This window comes from Anomaloglossus baeobatrachus, chromosome 4 (assembly GCF_048569485.1).
Source record: "Anomaloglossus baeobatrachus isolate aAnoBae1 chromosome 4, aAnoBae1.hap1, whole genome shotgun sequence".
In the NCBI taxonomy this organism is placed as follows: Eukaryota; Metazoa; Chordata; class Amphibia; order Anura; family Aromobatidae; genus Anomaloglossus; species Anomaloglossus baeobatrachus.
This window is the reverse complement of record NC_134356.1, coordinates 15,908,415-15,914,414: the sequence shown is the minus strand read 5'-3', so window position 1 is coordinate 15,914,414 and position 6,000 is coordinate 15,908,415.

Sequence of the window (6,000 nt, the reverse complement as noted above, 5' to 3'; positions counted from 1 at the left end):
ACTCCGGACTGGCTCGCAGAGGCCCGCCCCTATGATCTGGCACCTCAGTATTGGTCGTCAGACGATGACTGGTGAAGTGTTTGGGGCGTGGCTGCCATGAGGTCATCAATGACGTGGCGGTTCCGGATAGGTCGCATGTGACGTCACTGATGACATGCACTCTGCTATTGGACCTTGGTGGTTCCACCCTGGGTTTGGGGCGGACCCAGGTTATAAAAGGGGCTGGAGACAACATGGAGGTGTGCAGTCTTCACTTTTGCTCAGTCAGAGCACACCTCCATGTTAGAGCCTCATTGTGGCATAAGCCTATGTTGGGAAGCGGTAGGTAGGGTTAGGCGAACGGTGCCTGCCACGCCAAGATTCGTGGCTCGGCACATCAGGGTCAGGCGCCGTGCTTCCCTCCTGCCATTCCAGTCTTGCTATAGCAGCCCAGTGGCGTTAACTGGGCTGCGGCTGCTGTGCTTCCTGTCCGATTGTGCCCCCTACGCACACGGACAACGCACCTGCTGCGCCACCTGTCCGATTGTGCCCCCTACGCACACGGACAACGCACCTGCTGCGCCACCTGTCCGGTTGTGCCCCCTACGCGCACGGACAGCGTACCCCAGGACCCCTGTGGAGTTAACAGGGTGTTCCTTATCCTCCTCGGCTTTCCGGTCAACGCTACTGGTGTACCCATCTGGCCTGACGTGTCCTACACACACGTGGCCAGTCGAGAGGTGGCCAGAAACGCTAATCGGAGGACCGCTCGGCCTGACGTGTCCTACACACGTGGCCGACAGGGCGCTTTCGTGGCGGTCTTCCGGTCAACGCTACCTGGTTACCACCCGGCCTGACGTGTTTCCTGCACACGTGGTTGGTGTAGCGCTAGGTGCACCAAAACGCTAATCGGGTTGTCGTCCGGTCTGACGTGTCCCAACACACGTGACCGGTTCCCAGAGTTCCTGGGTTATCTCAGAGCCATCCAGCTCTATAGTCTCCGCCTAACCCTCAGGTGCCAGCAGCTCCTTTGTCATCTGGAGCACGGTGGGCCCCGACTGCCGATTAGGATATATACCCCCTGGTCCTAATCTGCCGGTCCCCCCGTAACAGCCTCCCTATATTTGTAGTTCCCAGCCGGGTACAAATAGGCAGCTGGGGGTTGGGGGCAGCCCGTAGCTGCTGGCTAGCATACAAAAATATGGCGAAGCGCACGTCATTTTTTTTGTAGTTTTTTGGCAAAAAAATAAAAAATGCTTCCGTGGTTTTTCCAATGCCAGTGAAGGTAACACCAAGCAGTGGGGGTTAGCAGCCAGTAGCTGCTTGGATTACCCTTAGCTAGCATTACAAAAAATGCAGCGGGAGCCCATATATATTTTTTTTAATTATTTATTTAAATAACTAAAAACAAAAAGGGCTTCCCTTTATTTTGATTGCCTGACATGACAGTGCTGTAAAAATAATTCTTTAAAAAAAAGACGTAGCGCTCCGCGGTATTTTTGATTCTCAGTGTAGATAAAGCAGATAGCTACGGGTTGCCACCCCCATCTGCCTGTCGTTACCTTGGCTGGCAATCAAAATACAGGGAAGCCCATTAATTTTTTATTATTTAAAAAATAGTTAAAAAAAAATGATGTTGGGTCCCCCCATTTTTGATAGCCAGCTAGGGTAAAGCAGACAGCTGAAGCCTGAAAACCACAGCTGGCAGCTTTACCGTGGTTGGGGATCCAATGTGGAGGTCACCCCAGGCTCTTTTTTTATAATTATTTTATGAATATTAATAATTACAAAAAAAAGTAGGGTACCCTCCAAATTGGATCACCAGCCAAGGTAAAGCGGACAGCCGTGGTCTGGTATTCTCAGGGTGGGAAGGTCCATAGTTATTGGTCCTTCACAGCCTTAAAATAGCAGGCCGCAGGCACCCCAGAATTTGTGCATCCACCTAGTGCGATGGCAAACGGGGTAATAAATAGGGTTGATACTAGCTGTAACCACCTGACATCAAGCCCAGCAGTTTGTGATGTCATGGCGTCTATCAGATACCCGACATCACAAACTGTCAGCATTAACAAAACAAATAGACGAAAAAAATGTATTTGAAAAAACACTCCCCAAAACATTCCCTCTTTCACCAATTTATTGTAAGGAAAAAAAATAAGGGGGTCCCACGATGACTCTGGACCGTCTAGAATATGGGGGGACACGCACAGGGAACGTGTCCCCCATTTTCTAGGAGTGCAGACCCTTCATGTGAGGAGTGTGCGTGCAATGAATCTACACCCACTCTCCCCGGGTCCACAGCAGCAGAGTCCATGTCGTAACTGTTGCTACCAAAGCTGCAATGCCCTGCTCATCAGGTAAGGGCATGCCTAATCAGGAGAACTATTCTACATTTCCAAATATTGGTATTTGCTGATATTATTGCTATTCCACCTACTATATATTGGGGATAGGATCTTGGAGATGGAATACCCCTTTAAGTCCAGTTATCCAGCTGAATGAATACTAAACAACTGAGCTCGCTATTTAGACATGTTTTCTTGTGGCGTATTACGGACTCTCATGTTTGGTAGTCGTTCAGCAGGGAAACAGAAATAGCAAGTCCCTCCATTTGTAAATGTAGTATAGCTCTCCTGATTAACTATGTTCCTTACCTCATGAGCAGGGCATTGCAGTAGCTTAGGCCTAAAACACACTTCCGCAAAAAAAACGTATGTGTCCCACGGTCCGTTTTTCGGGTCCGTGTTCCGTTTTTTTAGGGGCGTATCTTTGGTACGTGTAGCATCCGTGTGATGGAGTATGCGAGCCGTGTGTGCGAGTGGAATGTCCGTATTGACATAAAATACGTTCGTGTGCTGTACGTGTGCTGTCCGTTTTTAAAGGCCCGCATTCTTACAAAATCAATGTTGTTAATCATTCATCATGAGATCCTGGTGTTTTTGTTTGCTTTCAATTGACCTGATAGATTGGAAACAAGTGTTTCAGATTTTGTGATTTAAAACGGACATGGACGATACGTGCGGAGCACGGACATACTCCGTGTGCAGTCCGTGTAGGCACAGACCCATAGACTAAAGCGGGTCCGTGCCTGCGTGCTGCCGGCCAAAAATGGCCATGTCGTCCGTGTAGAAAAGCGCACACAGGTACTTACCACACGGACACACGTTCCGTGGGATTTTACGTGTGTGTGCCATCTACCATTGAATAACATGGGTCTCCGTGTCTCTGTGTCTCCGGTACGTGCAAATACGTACCGCACACGTACAAAAAAAGGATGTGTGTTGCGGGTTTTACAGATGCATGGTTACCACCACTCACTGTGTCTGAACACAGGAAGCTGAGCTGACAGCCGCTCTGTGCATGCGGCAGCGTCTATTGTGAAGGAGGGGGCCGCGGGGGATCAACGCTGCACAGGTACCGTGGGACACCGGGGAACACCGGTGGGGTTATAGGGGGTGACCTGGCAGGGCCCGGGGAGGAGTTTTCTGTCGCATGTGTCATGGCACATGCGACAGAAATCAGAGGAGTAGGGTGAATGCGGCCGGCGCGCTAATGTGCGCGTGGCCATCTTGGATTTTCGGGATGGGGTCGTGGGGGGCACTTTGGCGACACCGGGGGACCGGAGGGGACCGGGGAGGAGATTTATCTCCCATCTAACATGTTTGTTCATGCCAGATGGGAGATAATTTTTTACCGGCGCTGTCATTTACTGTATCGTGATCATCGGTATACGGTGTATACTGGTGATCACGTGAGCGAGGACCGGAAAAAACGGCCTGAATCATGATCTCCAGGGTCTCAGCTAGCCCTGAAACCCCGGAGATTTTCTGACGCTGGGGGGCGCTATTACTTATTTCTGCCTGCTGTTTATAAACGGCAGATCAGAATAAGGCTACATTCACACGACCGATCCGTTTTTGCGGTCCGCAAAAAACAGTCTGTTTTTTTCACAGGTGCATCCGTGTGGCATCCGTTTCCGTTCCGTATTGTTAGGTCCGGGTGGTGGATCCACTGGGCCGTGTACCCCACCGGAGGTCTGGGTGCACGGTAGCCGGAGCACTAGCGTGGCAGGGACTGCGTCCCACAGGGTCGGGTAGAACAGTCACTGGGGCTTTAGAGTTCCTGGAGACAGTGCAGGAATCCGGCACAGGTGCCGGGTAGGAATGTCAGGCAATAGTATGATCACAGGACACGGCACAAGGGGGACCTGAGCACCTAGCTTTCAAGACAAGGCTTACAAGACACGTTGATTAGGCCCTGCCCACATGGCAAGGCCAGTCTTATATACCCAGCACAGCCTCATGTCATATCCTGCTGCAGCAGTGCTAGGCCCATAAGACCAGGTGAGTGGGCGCGGCCCGACCCTATACAGAAGCATGAGTCAGACACATGAGATTGGGGACAGGACACAGGAAAGCACGAGCGGGAGCGGCAGCCGTGACCGGTGGACACGTGGACCGGATCAGTGGTTAAGGAGCTGTGCCGTGCAGGTGCGACCGGATCAGTGGGTAAGGAGCGCTGCCGAGGCATCGGGAGCGTGACACGTATACGGTCCGTATGTCATCTGTTTGTCATCCGTGTGCCTTCTGTTTTTTTTGTGTACTGCCAAAAAACTGAACGAGGGAAAATACATAAATTTACCCAGGATCCATAGCTTCAACCTACATGAGGCGATCACATGTTCACTCCAATGCCATATTCTACTGCTTTTCACAGCGTAGAGCGCTCTGGTGATTTTCCTGTGCTTGTACACTTCATATCAGTCTTTTCTGTCATTATAATGGCAGAAAGACACATAATGTCCCACTCTCCTGCATTTTGTAATTTTGCACCCTTTGTTGCCTTTCATGTGGCACTAAGGGGTGCTTAGCCTTGTATTTACCAAAATAAATAAAGACATTTAAAAAAAAAATGACGTGGGGTTCCTCATATTTTTGTAGCCAGCTAGGGTAAAGCAGACGGCTGCAGCCTGCAGACCACAGCTGGCAGCTTCACCTTGGCTGGTAATCCAAAACTGAGGGCACCCCACGCTGTTATTTTAAATTAAATAAATAATTAAAAAAAAAACAACACATAGGGTTCCCCCCAAAATTGGACCACCAGCCAAGGTAAAGCAGACAGCTGGGGTCTGATATTCTCCGACTAGGGAGGTCAATGGTTATTGGACTCTCCCCAGCCTAAAAATAGCAGGCCGCAGCCGCCCCAGAAGTGGCGCATCCATTAGATGTGCCAATCCTGGTGCTTCGCCCCAGCTCATCCCGTGCCCTGGTGCGGTGGCAAACGGGGTAATATATGGGTTTAATACCAGATGTGTAATGTCACCTGGTTGGTGAGGTCAGGCGTCTATCAGATACCCGACATCACAAACCAAGTCAGTAATAAAAAAAATCGACGACAAACACATTTTTATTTGAAAAAACACTTCCCAACACATTCCCACTTTCACCAATTTATTAGAAAGAAAAACAAATCCAGGTCTGCTGTAATCCAAACGGTTACCATGACGATCCATACCATAGTCACTGTCCCAGCCAATGAAGAACAGAATGTTCCCCATTGGCTGGGAGAGCAGTGCAGTGACCTGAGCTAACATCAATAGGTCAGCCCAGGTCACTGCAGGGGATGACAAGTTTTGCTGTCAGCGAGGTACATTACATGCGGTGACGATCTCCTGCACTGCTGACAGCAGACCTGTCACTGAGTTCAATGACCTTCACAGCCAAGTATCGCGAGAGCCTGTGACGTCACCGCTAGTGACAGTCTCGGGCCGCAGTGAGAGATGTGAAGCGGCGGCCATGGAAGACAGTGTCAGCGCTGAGGTCGGGAGGACGGGACTTCATCACCTCAGGTAAGCCGAGTGGGGTCATGTGTGCGGAGCCTAGCGGGGCCATGTGTGCAGAGTGCCAGGTGGACGGAGCCTAGCGGGGCCATGTGTGCAGAGTGCCAGGTGGGCAGAGCCTAGCGGGACCATGTGTGCGGGCGGCGGAGTGCAAAGTGGGTGGAGCCTAGCGGGGCCATGTG